General features: G+C 46.4%; 1 protein-coding gene across 2 annotated transcripts in view; it reads right to left on the reverse strand.

The window, feature by feature from the left end:
* The window catches only part of FLRT2 (fibronectin leucine rich transmembrane protein 2), a 97189-nt gene extending 91113 nt beyond the window's left edge, over positions 1 to 6076 (reverse strand). Inside the window, exon 1 of one of the 2 annotated variants that reach the window (XM_045575218.1) lies at positions 5595 to 6076. The gene's annotated coding sequence lies outside the window, so the exon portion shown is untranslated. Of the gene's footprint in view, positions 1 to 2122; positions 2850 to 5594 lie in introns of those variants that run through there. The other variant, XM_045575194.1, reaches the window with a different exon arrangement.
* Positions 6077 to 16368: the final 10292 nt, after the last annotated feature.

Consider the following 16368-nt stretch of genomic DNA (forward strand, 5'->3'; position numbering starts at 1 on the left):
TACAGGGGGGGAAAAAAAGGAAAAAAAAAGAAAAGAAAAAAAATACCATGACTGTCCTGAGAACTAACACTAAGGCGGCCAGCGTAGTGTCACTTGGGAATCTACTTTCCTCTGTCTAAAGCAGTCCCTGAAATTTGTAAAACTGCAGTGAAACTAGTGACATGTTAAGAGGGACATTAAAAGAAAGGGGGGGGGGGGGAAAGGCATTCTTCCATGCTAGTTTTGTAACAGGCTCTGCTCCAGTACAGCCAGCCCAATTCTTTTCTACAACGCCTTGTGTCCACTGACTGACACAGACACAGAATCCTGTTTGAAATTTCATCTCCAACCTCTTCCACTCAGATATTTGCAACTCAACGTGACAGTATGATGTTACACTGTCATCTCTGGCTGTTAGAAACCCTTCAATGGCTTAACCCTATCCTGTTTGAGGGTTTTGAGCAGGGGGGAGAAGAAAAGTGTGTTCTGGAGGGCAGTAACATGGTGGGGAAAATTAGCAACTTTCCTGGTGCGTGCATTATCCAAGGATTTATTATCTTCTAATACGGTGGCCCATTATCTTATGGATCTGGTGCATGTTGCTTAGCGATTCTTTTGTAAAGTCCAGTTCTAACACTTCAGATGCCGAACTGAATTTTTACATGCACACTGCAGCCACCAAATACAGCCCTGGACAAGTCCCAGGCTGCATTCTATGCACCTAACATTTGGGGAATCCTTTCCCTGGCGATTTAATAAGGTCACCCGGACAATATCTCCCCGATATGGAAGCTAGCCTTTGCATTAGCTGTGGGCTGGGAGAAGTGAGACATAATAAATCCAGCAATAAGCCTGAGAGCTGGTGGACATGCCCCAGAGCTCCAGGAAACCCTTCGTGATGAAAGAGCCTCCTAGCTGAGCGGGGAGCAATAGATCCCATTTGGAAGAGGCTTTGCATAGCCAATGCAGCATGCGGAGAAATCTCATCAGCACCTTGCACTCCTGGGCGAGCATTTACACGGATTTGTGCCTTGCCCTTGATTAGCTTACTGTAAGCTTTACCAGGGGAGTCCCTTCCGCTAAAATTAATCACAAGCTCTTGGAGACGGATTTCCATTTACAAGAGAAGGTACCGTCAGTTTCCAGGTGAGTTAATAATGATCCTAATACGAGAGAGAGAGAGAGAGAGAGAGAGAGAGAGAGAGAGAGAGAGAGAGAGAGAGAGAGAGCAGGGAAAACCTTGAGCCGCTTGGAAACTCAAAACTCAACTGGGGGTGAGGGAGAGGGAACATTGGGGAAAACAGGGCTGGAATCCTTGCGCTCTCAGAGTGAAAGGCAGAGCTATTTTCTAACCTAAGTGAGGCTGCGGTCTCCCAGCTGCCCTCTCCTCAGTGCACACTCACAACCACTCAGCGCGCCCCCCTCCCATACACACACACACACCCCAGCACATCAGGCCGCCAAAGAAAAATCAAAACCTCTCTGCGACACCCCCCCCCCACACACACACACCCCAGCACACACGCGCATTCCAAATCACATCACCAGTGGCTAGTGTTTCATCTCGCCCTTCAATCCAAACGTGACTTCTAAAGTTCCTGTTTTATGATGCCCTAAGCTGACTGGGTGGAGGAAAGCGCCCCCCCCCACACACACACACACCCTCCCCAGGATGTCAAAAGGGGAGAAGGATAAATGTCCCCCCTTCCTGGAAATTTTCACAGAGCCCCTCACCCCCACCCCCACCCCATTTGCTTTCTGCACCAGCTGAGCGCGGTAGGGGGATGCGAACCGGCTCTCATTTGCAGTATGCCAGAGGAGAGTGAGAGGGTGAGATCCAGCCATCATCTCCCCTGATTGAAAAAGGCTGAAAGCCGCTCTGCCCACCACCTTCTAAATTCCCGGGGAGCCCTGAGATCGGGCACCAGCTGGAGCCGCGGCTCCGGGTCCATTCCCAGGGGGGACTCGCCTGGCTGCACAGCTGCCCCCACCCCCCGACACTGGAGATCTCCCGGCACCAGGTGCCCACGCCCGGGATGGAGGATCTGGAACTTCGCCTCCCACTTACTTTCCGCCAGAGCTGGGAGGGAGCAGGCACACAGCGGAGGGGACCCGGGGAGAGAGGGTTGGGGGTGCCCGTTACCTGCCAAGCGTTCCGTGGTATCCTTCTGGCCTGCCGGTAATCCCGCTCAGCGCCGCGTCCTCCCCCAGATCCAAACTTTTGCCCGCTCCTCCGGCTGGAGGCGGCGACGACCGTGGCGGCTGCGGGAGCCCGGCCGGGTCGCCCGCAGCGTCGGGGCGCGGGGGTGCGGAGGCCTGAGGAGCCTCAGACCGCGGCTCGAGCCTCCCCGCAGCGGGCGGGAGCCCGGGAGCCCCGCTCGCCTCTCTCGCTCTCGCCTGTCTCCCCTACCGAGCCGCGGCATCGTCTCCCCCCGGCCTCCGCCACCTCCGCCCGCAGGGCTGGGGCATGCCCCTCTCTCTGCGCGCCGGCCGCCGGGCCCCCCCGCTGCCTCCCGGCTCCCCCGCCGACCGGTCTCCAAAGAAAGAGAGCGAGCGGAGGGAAAAGGCGGTGATCGGTGATCGGCAGTCCCTAGGGTCGGGGATCCTCCAGAGAAGGAGGATCCCGGGGGAGGGGGGCGTCTGGAGAGCCGGGAGGACTGGCCTCCGACGCCCGGGTGCCCCCTGCGCGGACCCCGGCGGGGCGCTGCGCCGGGCTCTCTCCAGCCGGTCCCGCGTGGGGCTGGAGGCGGCTCCGACCTCACTGCCGCCCGGATCCGACGCGGCCGGGCTTTGTAGGCGCGGCGGCCCCCACCCCCGCCCCTCCTGACACCCCCCGGGAGATGTTTACAGTAATGAATTCACGGCGTCGCCTCCGCCGCTCCCGCGCCCCTCCTCTCCCCCGGCCCCAGCGCTCTGGCGCGCTCCCCTCCCGGAGCCGTCTTTCCTTCCCTCGCTCCCGCCTCCCCCTCCCTCTGCAAGTCCCTCCCACATTTCTGGTTTAAAGAATGCTTGGGAGGCGCGGCCGCAGCCCAAAGCTTTCCAAGAGGCAAAGTGAGATGGAGCTTCTCTTAACCCTGTCCTCCCTGAAGAGAGTGGCAGAACGCCGGGCGGACACTGGGATGCCACGGTGACCGAGCACGCCTCCTCCTCTCTCTCTGCCCTGATCCATCCCACCAGCACCACGACTGTTAGGGATCGCGCCCCCACCACAACGCTGAACGTCTATCCCCCCCCCCCTCCCCCGGCCCGCTCGGGTGGTACTTCCAAGCCAGAGGGTCTATTCCTTAGACGCCTGGAAATGATGGCAAGGACAGATGAGGGGGTGAAAATATTACAAGTGTCTCCACCAAGATGGCGTGAAGTCAAATGCAAGCAATTTTGGTGATTCCCCCCCCCCCCCCCACACACACACCTCATCAAGTCATCAGTCAGTCGTTCCCTGATCCCGGACCTTCTTCAATAACTTTAATTGGTGATATAACCCAAATGAAAGACGGTTATCTTCTAATCTTCCACACCCCGTCTTCTCCCTTCCCTTTGGCCGCTGGAAAAAAGAGCTTTGTTGCTCACTTTGCTAGTAGATTACCAGGGACAAACACATTCGGCCCCAAAGGTTTAGGGAACGGGCTTGACAGCTAAAGAAGAAGCCTGATGTGTAAGCATCAAGCGTTCCCACTCGCAAGCTCCTGGTAAAAGTTAGAGAGATAAGAAAACCAGGAGCACGTCTCGCTCGTGGGGTGGGAAAAGGGGGTTCTGGTTTCCCCCTCTCTCCTTTCATCGCCGCCGCTCCTGCCTCCAGTAAGTTGCTGTCATGTTCGAACAAGTCTGCAGAGAGGCAGGATCTGAACGGAAGAGGGAGAGCGAGCTCGCGCCAGTCGCTGGGCTGCGCTTCCAGGCGCGCTTGGCCTTCTGTGGGGCCGGGCCAGCCGCCCCCATGAGCTTGAACCTGGCTTGGGACCGACTCCCTAGGGAGCCTCTCAGCCGGCAGAGGCGGTGGCCTGGCCAGGATCTGGTCCGGATGACTTCCCGGTCCTCCGTCCACAGCCTGAGTCACTTGGCACCGCTTTCCCAATTGTTTTATTTCCTTCGCATCCCCGTTGGTTGGGTCTACCTCTTGCGGGTCTCTGAGCGCCAGCATGGTGTTGAGAGGATTGGGAAAAATGCCCGCGTCGCCTCCCAAGCACAAGCCACGCACAGATCCACCCAGATGCATGCCCTAGGCGCACGCTGGCACCCAAGCACACACCACCAGGTTCCGGGTTCCTGCCCGCTAACCGCTGCTCTGGTTGCGTTTTGCAAAGGTGGCGAGGAGAGTTTTTAGCCTGACTTACACATAGCCGCTCTTCTCCCCAAACTCAGTGTGTGATCATGTCCGAAGGAGGAGGAGGGGCATGGCTGGGGGTGTTCATTGAACTAGGACAGACACTCAGTGCCATCTTGCCAGGAGGTGCCAGGAGCGACCACACTGGCGGTGGCACCGCCTCCACCAGCAGCTTCCGCTGCGGGCCAGGTCCTGAGGGAGCTCTAAACGCTCCAGGAGTTTCCTGGGATCCAGGGTGGGTCCAGCCCGGCCCCATCACCCGCTTCCCCACACTTCCTTTCCCCAGTGAGTGTCCCCACTGCAACTGGCCACCTTGATCTTGCACTGATTACAAAAGAGAAGTGAGCGAGCTGGTGCTGAGAGCAGAGATCTAGTGTGCACTGCTTGGAGTTCTTTCTAGCCGGGTCCAAGCCTTCTGAGGGGCTGGATGGTAGCTGGTTAGGTTCAGCCCCTGCTCTCCTCCTCACCTTCGCCTCTCCCCTGAACTCAGTGCCTGAGCGGGGAGGTATCCGCCTCCCCTCCCTGCGTCCCACCCACCCGGTCAGAGAACGCAGTGGGTCCAGCCTGGCAAGCTCCCCGCGCCTTCCTGGCCGCCGCTGGCGCGCAGAGGATGCGCTGGTGCCAGCTCAGTGCCAGGCCACTCAACACCAGCAGATCTGGAGAAAGACTCGGTTTTGGTAAAAGTAACCACCTCCTCAACTCAAAGAAAAGGGAGCTAGCAAACTGTTTCCCCCTACACACACACACACACACACACACACACACCATCTTCTTAGCCACTAACAGATACAGAGGTGCGGGCAGGGGGGTGCTGGTGGCTCGGGCGCCAGCTCCGGATAAGAAGGCGGGTGACATTAACCACAGATGGAGTGGGCGCAGAGGTGTGGGTGTCGGGGGATGTGACTGCTGGAAGTTAACAGATTCATTCTGGGTTCAGGCAAGTTTGGTGGCTCTGGAACCCCCATGCAGGAGGATGCTCCGGGCAGGCAGGCAGGCAAGCACATTTACTTTGTGACTCGGAGCTCAGTTAGAAAACTCCTTGGAGGAGGTGGATTCGACCTGAACCCAGATTTCCCCAAAGTCGGGGGCTAATGAAGCAGTGCGTTTTCTCTCTGGATGAAAGATAGCAACCTAAACATCCCTCCCACCCGCTAGCTAACCAGCCCCCCTCCCTTGCTCGTTAAAAAAAGAAGCCCCCCCCCCCGCAAAAAAAGGAGAGAGAGACCGCGTGGCGCCCGCATAGCGGCAGTGCCCAAGGTTCCTGGAAACGCCACCTGGCACCGCAGCCCTTTACCTGGTGTCCGCGTCTCCTGGCCGCGGGCTCATCCGAATCCCACCGGGTCGGGGAGGTGGAAAGGAAAGAAGCTGGCGCGGCGGCAGCAGCGGGGCTCCCGGGGCATGGTATTGTTTTAGGGGTCGCCGCCAAGGTCCCTCCTGCCCATCGTTGAGAAGGGCCAACCGGTCCCGGGCTGGGCGGGCACGGCGGCCGGCGGAGCTGTGGCTTCGCTGCTCCTGGTCACTCAGGACCTGGGAGCAGAGAAGCGCCCGGAGATCTCGGAGCCTCGGCGCGGGGATTCCGGCCACGGATGCGGTCTGGGAGCGCTCTTGGTTCTGCGGCGACAAGGGAAGATGTCAAACTCCAAAGTGAAGGCGACAGGTTTCCAATGTGCAACTAACTACGAGGTACCCAGCCTGAGGAGACACTAGGCTGCTTTCCTCCTCCCTTCCCCTCCCCTCCCTCCTACAGGCGGAGGGAACTGACTTAACCCTGTGTGTGCCCTGCGCTCCGGGGAGGAGCTGGATGCCAGGAGGAAACCGCAGGCTGCGGCTCCCGAGGCCAGAGCTTTGTTCACGTGTGTTTGGGGGAGGGGGGTGCTGCTGTTTCGGGGCACTCGCGTGGCCAGACGCCAAGGGCAGGCTTCCAGGCTTCCAGCTCCAGGCTCGGGCATGGGAGGGAGCCCTAGTGTTTCATCAGGACCAAACACAGCCCTCCGAACCGAACCTAGTTTGTGCCTCCCGTTACCAAATGTATGGAAGTTGCCAGCGAAGTTGAGTCTTTATTTCAAACACCCCACCACGCTGTCCCCGTGTTTTTTCCCTTTGCTAGCGGCACATGGGACATGTGGAACTCTGGGTTCCTCCACACTCTCGTTTTTATTATTATTATTTTTTAATTAACTGTTTGTCGTGTGAGGGAGGAATTCTGTCAGGAGTCCACCCACCCAGGCTACATTTAAAGAAAACAGTCAGGAAATCTGCCTCCTACCCACGCACCCAATGCCCGCCTAATAAGACCACAAATAAGACTAAGACACCGGAAAATGGGGGAGGACTCCAGTTTGAGGGAGTAGGAGATATGTCTAGGGAGATGGGAAGGCGGGGGCTGGGGCGGAGGAGGGACAGAGGCGCAGAGCCTTAGAATGGCATCACCAGGAGAAACAAGCAGAAACGATGATGCAGAAGAATCCCAACATTGATAGGCATTATTGCCCCAGCGCTCTCTTTTGGGAGCGATTTGGAAAAAAATAAATAAATAAATAAATAAGAGAATACAAGAGCCTCCGCCTTGGCCACCCAGGTGCTTTGCATTTCCTAAACAAGATTCAACTAAGTGTTCTGGGCTCAGGGGAGTGAGCCGGCATCGGAGCAGGGTTATCTTGTGGACAGGAGTGGAAGCTTAGACCATAGAAAACGGATGGATGGCCTTGGCCACCGCACCCAAGTGAGCCCGAAAGTCTCCCTGAGTGCACACTCAGTCATCTTCCACCTTTTCCTTCTTTTGGCATTTCCCTTCCGGACTGAAAAAAAAAAAAAAAAAAAAAAAAAAAAGAAAGAAAGAAATCTGAAGCCTTTCAAAATAACTCAGAGGATCACACGTGGATCTTGGCGGAAACGGAGTTATTTTAAAAAGAGGAAAATCTGGTTCTCCACCGGAAAGATGTTCTCATTTCTCTCTGCAACATAGCCAAGCCAATGGGAATCTGTAATAGCCATTTCAAACACCTCCGAGCCAGGCCAGCCCACAAGAGGAGCATGGTTTCCAGCCCTCCCTTTGCAGAATTCCGTTGTAAATCCTCCTAGTTTGCCAAGGGGGCAGCAAAGCACAGGGAGAGCTATTCCTCAGGCTGCAGAATCAACAACCACATTGTATGACAAACACTCCCTATCTATCTGCTTTTAAACATGCACCTTTGCATGTGTTTGTAAGTTACATAAGTATCCACACACACAAGGCTCTTTCTCTGATGATACCTTGATCGGAGATAGCAGTATGCTTCGTTCATCTTTAAGAATTCATTTTTGTTTAAAGACAAAACAGAACCTATACAGGTTTAACTTCCTGATTTATGCTCCTGGAAAATGAATGAGACTGAAAAAGGGAGAGAGGTTGATTGCAGGTGTACAGAATCTACATTTTATTATTGCTGTTCCTAAATTGTAAGAAAACAATGTCATGCGGATATGCTCCCTGTTCAAGATTATCTGGTGCGATTATTGTAATCAGGACAAGGAAAATTGAGTGTGGAAAATATCTCAAATATTACATTGATCTGATTCAATGTAATAAAGGTGTCATCTACAGACACCGTGAGTCAGCTTTAGAAGCGGGTGATGGTGGGGCCAGAGGAAGCGAAGAATAGTAAATGTGATTCAGGGACCCCAGAGTGCAATGAGTTTGCACACTCAGAAAACTGTGATAATTGGGTTACTTCATTTTTATTAAGACACTATCACTCCTATAGAAAGGTAGGGACTTATAGAGATAAAAACCAAATCTTCCAGCCTCCCAAAACAGGAAGTCAGCTCATTAGTTATTCTTAATTAAGCTTTCAGTCATCAGTGGAGTTTTCACTTCAATGGAAATTTGACTGCCATCTCACATCCTTTTCGCCCATGTTTCTTGTACCCTTCTCCCTCTATACGTGCACACATCCATTGTATTCTAATACCTGGTGAAAATAAAAGCAGTGCAGGACTCTGATTCAGAAGATAGTGGAGTAAGCCTAAGGCACTGAAATTTCCATCTTGGATGAGTTTAGTTTTGAGCCACTGTCTGCTCAAAATGGACATAAAAATACCTCTACTACCAGCTTCAGAATATGGTCACATCATGAATCAGTGTATAGGAAAGTGCTTTAGAAATTTGAGTTGTTATTGCTAATGATATTATTGTAGTCCCAGACTTCAAAACAGAGGAAAATTACATCCATTGAAACATACTCTGTTTCCCCTAACATTATTGTGTTACAATATCTTGGAACATTTAAGAAAAAGAAGAAACCAATGCTACCACACTGCTATTAACTAAACTCCATATTTTATGCACTTTTCATCAGTTTTTCCATTAATGTCCTTTTTCTGTTTCATGATCCATTTTAAATCACTGCACCACCTTTAGTCACCATGTGCCCTGTTCTCTGTGACAGCTCCACAGTCTTCCCTTGCTTTTTGTGACCCTCAGAGTTTTGAGGGGGACATGGGCAGGTATTTTGTCTGTCAAATTGGATGTGTCTGATGTAATCTCCTGATTAGACCATAGTCATGGGTTTGGGGAAAGAACACTAAGGAGATGGAATGTTCTCATGACATCATATTAGGTGGTACATGATGGCAGCATGACATCACTGATGATGACATCGGCACTCTCTAAGGAATTGTATGAAAGCTTTCTCCACTGCGAACGTATGTGTCCTTTTCTACACGCTATCATTTGGAGGTGAATCACTAAGTTCTGCAAGAATCTAGAATTTTAAAATGAGCCAAATAAGCATCTAGTTCGACTTGCAAACAGCCCCCACCTTCATCCCACAATCCCTGAGATCCATTCACCCAAAAATAATTTCCCAGGAAATTCCTCCTGTATTTTATATATTTAGGAAAGTGGTCAGCAATTTCCTCTTGGTTATGTACTAGTATTTTGAACCCAAATTTCCCCAACCCAGTCACTCTCCAAATCCTACTAATTCTTTTTGGAAATGCTCCCTTCCTTTGAAATCCTCATTGCCACATGTGGTTGATTCAGAATGCCTACTTCCCTGTAAAAAAATGACATTCATGACCTCCTACCCTTTTTTTTTCTGTTCATGATTTTCTGATGATATGGCATTCATATCATTCTCTCTTAAAGTGAAAATGGCTATCTGTATGTTTGTCTCTGAACTATATCTGTCTCAAAGAATTGGGTTGGCCTTCATTTTTTATTCTCCTGGTAAATGTTCTAAACAAGCTTGTTGACTTCATGAATAAGCTCCTCCTTTCTCCTAAGATGAGGGTCTTTGTAAGGAAATTCATGGTTAACATACTGGGGAGAGGTAGCTTTTCATTTCTCTCATCAGTGTAAAATACTCCTAATATCTTTCAGACACCCTTTTTGTGAGTGTGGTTTGATTCATATGAACCCATAACATTATTTCAATATCCTTCAGATTTTGAAATACCTCACTACAATTTGTAGTTCATCATTAATCTAATAATCATTTGTAGAAAGCACAAAATACAGAGCAGGACTTTGATGAATAGACTCCATCCCTAGTCCTTATTCTGTCAAAACTCTTAGTCTAGTTACACATTGGTCAGCAAACATGTGGCTTGGGAGCCACAATTTGCCACTCTGTTAACTAATGAGTTTGCCAACCACTGGGCTAGGTCTAGTAGAGTCAGATAGACAAATACACACTTGTTAGGTAAATATAACAATTTAGATATATGCAGATTACTTCAATGCCTTTAATGTTTCTCTCTACAGGGAAAAACTCATCAAAGTGATGATGTGGTTCTTTTGGAAATGTCCTGATTTTATAAGGGACTTTGCGACATCATTTTTATATCCAGCCTTCTGCATTCAGCAGTCGCAGGTACCAGTTGGAGCTCCCTGTCTCATTGAAAGCTCCTTGGGCCAAGAATTAGAAAATCAGTGTGGAAATAATTGTTTGAATCTTTATTTCCCCAAGCATTGGACTCTTTGCCTTTTCATGCAGGTTACAAGATGATTATGAGTGAACAAAAACAGAAGGCACATACTGACAGGAAACAAACGCACATTAAACCATGGAGATTTCCTCTTACAGAAACCTGCCATTTGTTAAGCAATTGCTCTGTTCCAAAGGGAAGCTGGCAAAAACTTGAAGCAAACATTCTCCAACAGCACTGGGAAAGAATAAGAGTCGGGAAATGCCTTTTTAAAAGGGGTACAGGGTGATATAAAGATGTAAGCCATTTTAAGGAGAGATGAAAGATCTACCCAAGGACTTGTTCAAACTTGGTCACAACCATTACAGAAAATGTTACTGAGCCTTCTATTTCTGACAGATGAAGAGGAAATGCCATTTTAGTCTGAGAAAACACATTTAGTAGTCTGAGTGTTTTATTATTCTGAATTAGAATACATATACTTATTTATACATGTAAATATATACATATTTATACTATACATATAATTAAAACTTCCCAATACACTATATATATTGAGTGGCCAGATTATTATGATAATAATAATTTAATTTTAGAGGCCCGGTGCATGAATTCCTGCATGGGTGGGGTCTGGCCAGCCTGGCAAGGGGGAGGGGACAGGGGGACAGTTGGCCAGCCTGCCTGCTGGTCAAACTCCTGGTCAAGGGGACAACTTGCATATTAGACTTTTATTATATAGGCTATACACTGAGTGTACAGATTATTATGCGTTCAGAGATAACAATAATCTGGTACTCAGTGTACGTATCTACACACACACACACTTTCCACTGTTTATCAATATATTAGAAAACTACAATTGCATTCTTTAGAAGGTCAAAAAGAATTTTTGAGACTCATTATGAAAAGAAAATATCATATCCATTAAACTTCCTGTAGTTGTAAGGGCCCTGAACTTGTGCTTGGAGGGTGGTCACATCCCCACTCCTTTACCAGGGGAAACACTTGCATGAAGCCTCAGTTTCTCTTCTATCAAATAAGCAAACCAAAAACCATCTTTCAAGGTAGCTATATAAAGAATAAGTGAGGTGAGCTATTTTCCAAGTTCAAAATAAAAATAAACTGTCATAATTTATATAATTGTGTTTTGTATCAATTAATGTGAGAAGTATTTTACTCTGTATAACCTTAGACCGTGGGATTTACTTGTGTTGCTATTTTTATGTATTTCTGGGAACCTTGTTTTACATAACGTCTCAGAGCTTCAAAGATACAGAGCTGCTTAATTCTGTGCAGTCACTTTGAAGGATACTAGTCTTTGCTATCAAGTTTTGAACTACTCCAAAGATAAACTTCCTCAGGGTAAGGAATTCTTAGTTTAACTTCACACTGCATCATTAAAAAAGTTCATACAAATTCCTGTTGGCCGATTTTCTTCCACAGTTCCTCCACTTAGCTAATAGAAGTAACTAAAGGTTTGCAAGTGATTATTTCATTTTTTTTATCTTATTGTTGGGTAATTTTAGTGCTTGACTTTTCTGAGTTTAGTCATCTCATTTGCTTACTCAGTTGGAACAACTTGGATTTCAAGTTTTCATCTTTTTCCACTTGAAATATTTTTGAAAAATACAATGAACCCTAAAACTTGGTAACAAAAAAATTTAAAGGGATAGTTTCTCACAGGTAGCATCTCTTTCTCTGTCTCTCTATCTCATCTCTGAAAGGTTTCATTGGTACAGTATTTATTCAACACCGCCAGAAAGTCACATACTATGAAGTCAGTGAGCTTATCGTCATTTGATTTTTTTCTCTTTATCATAACACAGGCGCAGGAGTTCACTTCTCCTTCCTGAGAACTGAAGGGCCATTGTGGATCTCCAGTCTGTGAGGAAAGTTGACAAAGGCCTTGGGGCTCTTTTCTCTGAAGAAGTCATTAAGAACTTGATTTTGAAAGGCCCCATTTTCCTCTGTGTTTTGAAGAGAAGTCTAGTGAATCCCAAACACAATATCAAACCACAGAAAGATCTGAGCTGTTCTGTTCTTGGGTTGTGTATTTATTTTTCTTTCGAAGGATTCTGCATTTTCATGTTTATATAGTGGGGTTTCCTCTTCCTTTCACTTCAATGCCTTATAAAGGGTACAGTGTTAGATGATTAAGTGGATCGATACAAGAATATGGATTATAAATTAGAGTTATTACAAAGTTAAGTGGTTAACGTTAAGAATACCTCCAGCCCTGATCAGTTAGGTTCAATGGTTAGAGCAGTGGTCAGCAAACTCATTAGTCAACAGAGCCAAATATCAACAGTACAACAATTGAACATTTTTTTGAGAGCCAAATTTTTTAAACTTAAACGTCTTCTAACACCACTTCTTCAAAATAGACTCGCCCAAGCTGTGGTATTTTGTGGAAGAGCCACACTCAAGGGGCCAAAGAGCTGCATGTGGCTCTCGAGTTGCAGTTTGCCAACCATGGTGTTAAAGAGTGGCCCTCAGATCTCAGGCTCATAGGTTTGATTCCAGATCAAGGGTGGAAGTGGGAGGCAACCAATCAATGTGTCTCTCTTATGTCATTGTTTCTCTCTCTCTTCTCACCGCTTCCTTTCCACTCTCTCTAAAAACCAATGGGAAAAAAATATCTTTACTCCTTGGGTGAGGATTAAAAATAAACAACAACAAAAAAAACAATACCTCCATTTCTAAAGCCTTTATTTCTTCCAGCATCCCTAAATGAATGACTTCACATGAGAGCTCCTCACCCCACTCACATGTCCCAAGTCACAGAAACAGTGACACAGCTAATAGTAGATGCCAGCTTTCAGGAAGCCTGTCCAGAGTTTGGCCCACTGCCCTGCTACAAATGTTATTCTCTTATCAGCAGGGATACTTTTACTTGTCACTATGGATAAAGCCAAAGTATACACATTTTCTTCTAAATGTCTATGAATGAAAAGTCAGAACCCTTCAAAGACACTGTGCATTCCTTACATGTGTGTCCTAAACAGATAGCCATAAAAATTATAGAAGTAAGCCCATAAAAGCTAAGGCAGTCTCAGCATCATTAGAAAAATGCAAATCAAATCCCCATGAGATACCACTTTCCTCTCATTTGAATGGCTAGAATAAAAAACAGAGGCAATATCCAGTGTTGTTGAGTAAATAAAGAGACTGGAACCGTCACTCACTGATGGGAATGTAAAATACTGCAGCCAATTTGAAAAGCAGTTTGGTGTAACACTGTCTTAACAAGTTTAACAGAAATTGATCATGTGGTACAGAAATTTCACTCTTAGGTATGTCGACCGAAGAGAAATGGTGACATATGTGTGGACAAACACTTTCAGGAGAATGTTCTTAGCAGCGTTATTCATGATAGCCACAAAGGCTATTGACTGGTAAAGAGAAAGTATGGCATATCTATGTAACAATGCTATTTGACAATGAAAGGAAAAGTATGGATATGTGGTAAAGCATGAATGAACCTCAAACATGTTTTGTTCAGTGAAAGAAGCCATATGGAAGAGATCGTCTATTGAGTTATTTCAGTTATAGAAATGTATTTTAAAAAAGCAAAGTTTATGAGAAAGTAAATTAGTGATTCCAGAGAGAGAAGAAATTAATGGAAGGGAGAACGAACAAGGATCAATAGGGAACATTCATGAAAGATTGTAATGTGATGATGAAAATGGTTTAAAGTTGACTCATGGGGATAGATGCATAATTTGGTAAATTTACTAAAATAATCATTAAATTGTAGACTTGAAATGAGTGAATTATGTAACATGCAAAATATATAGAAATAAAATTATCTTTTTAATACTTAGAAGATTGGTGTTGGTATCCATGAAATTTAATCTGGGTGATGTTCTTATTAGATCCTCCCACAATACCAATAAATAGGACTTGAATTATCTTAAGAGGGATAAAGAATTGGAGAGTACCTGGTATTAGAAATAGTAAACTAATATGCACATCTAAGAATTCCTCCTGTGCCCTACTTCTTCAAAATAGCAGGTCATTTGCAATCTGATTAAATCCACCCACATGATCCATAAAATTCAAAAGTAAAATAAACAAAAGGAAGGGTGACATATTCTTTCTACTCCATTCTCTGGGGCCGGGGGTAGGGGGGGGGGTGGGGGTGGTGAGAAGATTTTTAAAATATCTATGAATCAAAAAGGGAAAACAAATTTTCTTCTTTTGTTTGAAGGTCTCTGTTCACCAGACTCTTCTGCCAAATGATTCTTTTATTTTTACAGTCCATGGTACATTTGTTTAGGATGGCTCAAGGAAAGACAATATTTTATTAATACAAATATCTCTTTGATATTAGTATTATCAATTATTTTAATATACCCCTTGAATAATTTAATTTCTTCAGATATTCATCAAACAGGAATCTTTATTTCTTTCTGTCCACTACTTAGAGCAATGTAAATATCATTTTGCAAGGCTGTCAAATTTCTTTTTTCTGGCAAAACAAGAAAGCACAAGACAGATGGGTTAAGAAGAAAGTCAGACACAGTATCAGTTGCCAAAAGAGAAAAAAGAAAAACAAAGACAACATCTTGTCCATCAAGGAGCTCAGATCAAGTCTTCTTTTCTCAAAAGATGTCTTCTTTTCAATGATGACAGCTCCAGAGCTGTGAAGCAATCAGAAAATAAATAAGCAACCCACCAAAGGTGTTTCTCCTATGTCTGGGATAAACATGCCATTTTACCAGGAGGATCCTCTTTTTAAAAAATTAGCTACAACAAATCAAGCAAAATCTAAGAAAATTGACTAAGAGCATGTCATGTCTATTACTCTGGGATGACCTGTTTCATGCTTTTCTGGGGGCTGCTGATGCAAATGTCTGGGAAGAATAATCTACATCTACCTTCAACAATATAGAAGGATCCAAAATACAGATTTATAATCCTCCCCTGAGGTTCTTCAGGACACCTGTAGCTGTAAGTTGCTGTAAGTTAATGGGCACTGATTGGTGTTCTGCGTTTATTTTTCCTCAAACAGGAGTTTACCCACTGGATGTGGTGAGTTTGTGTGCTCTTTAATGGCCTTTGTACAACCAGGAAGGCCTTGTTTTTCAGGCCTCGGGAAGCTATTGATAGAATGAAAGAGGTTAGGGCTGTATATAGATCTACTGGATCTGTGAGTCATCCATCACCCATTCACAACAATATCCCAGATGGGAGAGAGATAAGGGTAGGCACATTTAATGAGGTGTGAGCTTTGACTAGACAGGGGGGAAATAAACCACAATTCTGAAGGTTTTGAAATCCACTTCTGAAATCGACTCAATGAAAAAATATTTTATCTTGGATATAAATCACACTTTTTCCCCCACCCCCACAATCCTTTCAGGCTATAGGATAAGAGTAGAGACTAGGCTTGAAGAGGTTGAGAAAATTTGCTAATTGGTAACATTCTTTGCCAGTGCCTTGTAGGATATGTTTAAGTGTAAGAACATGTTGCTGTCTATTTGGAATCGAATCAGGCTGAGTTCTGGTATCAAATACGTTCCCAACTAACTGAGTGTTTAGGAAAAGCCCCTCCATTTTCTAAGGTCCCAGATGTCTCATCTCCTATGGTGATAATAATTCCTGGCAAACTTTCCATCGCTTTATGGGCATAGAGTAAAATGATAAATGTAAAAGCAAGAGGAAAGCATTTCTCCAAGCAAAGGTGTCATTCTTATTAAAAAATGAGAATGTCTCCTCTTTAACCCCTTAGTTTGCTTGAGGATGAAAGCCAGGGCAACTCCTCTAGGAAATGCTCAAGTTCTGGTTTACATTTCTCATGTTATGAGGGCGATAAAGGGCGATCTTTAGATGTGACAAGTACAAAGTCTTATGCTGGGGCTAGCGCTTGGAGAGCCTCATTAATCATGCTCCATTGTGTTATAGGTTCTGTAAACATTGCAGAAGCATAAAGTACAGCCCTTCTCTTGGTGACATCTTTCCAACCTAGCTCCAGGAAGCCTTTGAGAGTTCCTTAAATGACTGGATTTCATTTCAGTCATTTGTTAACCCTGCTTAGTGGGTGACTCCGAATCCCACCAGGCAGGAGTAAGGGGATATGGATTCAAACAGAACAAACATGGCTTGTCCCAGCCACATAACCAGTAAGAGCAGTAGGGGGGCTTTCCTCTCTCAGG

Source organism: Pipistrellus kuhlii, unplaced genomic scaffold, assembly GCF_014108245.1.
Source record: "Pipistrellus kuhlii isolate mPipKuh1 unplaced genomic scaffold, mPipKuh1.p scaffold_m20_p_1, whole genome shotgun sequence".
In the NCBI taxonomy this organism is placed as follows: Eukaryota; Metazoa; Chordata; class Mammalia; order Chiroptera; family Vespertilionidae; genus Pipistrellus; species Pipistrellus kuhlii.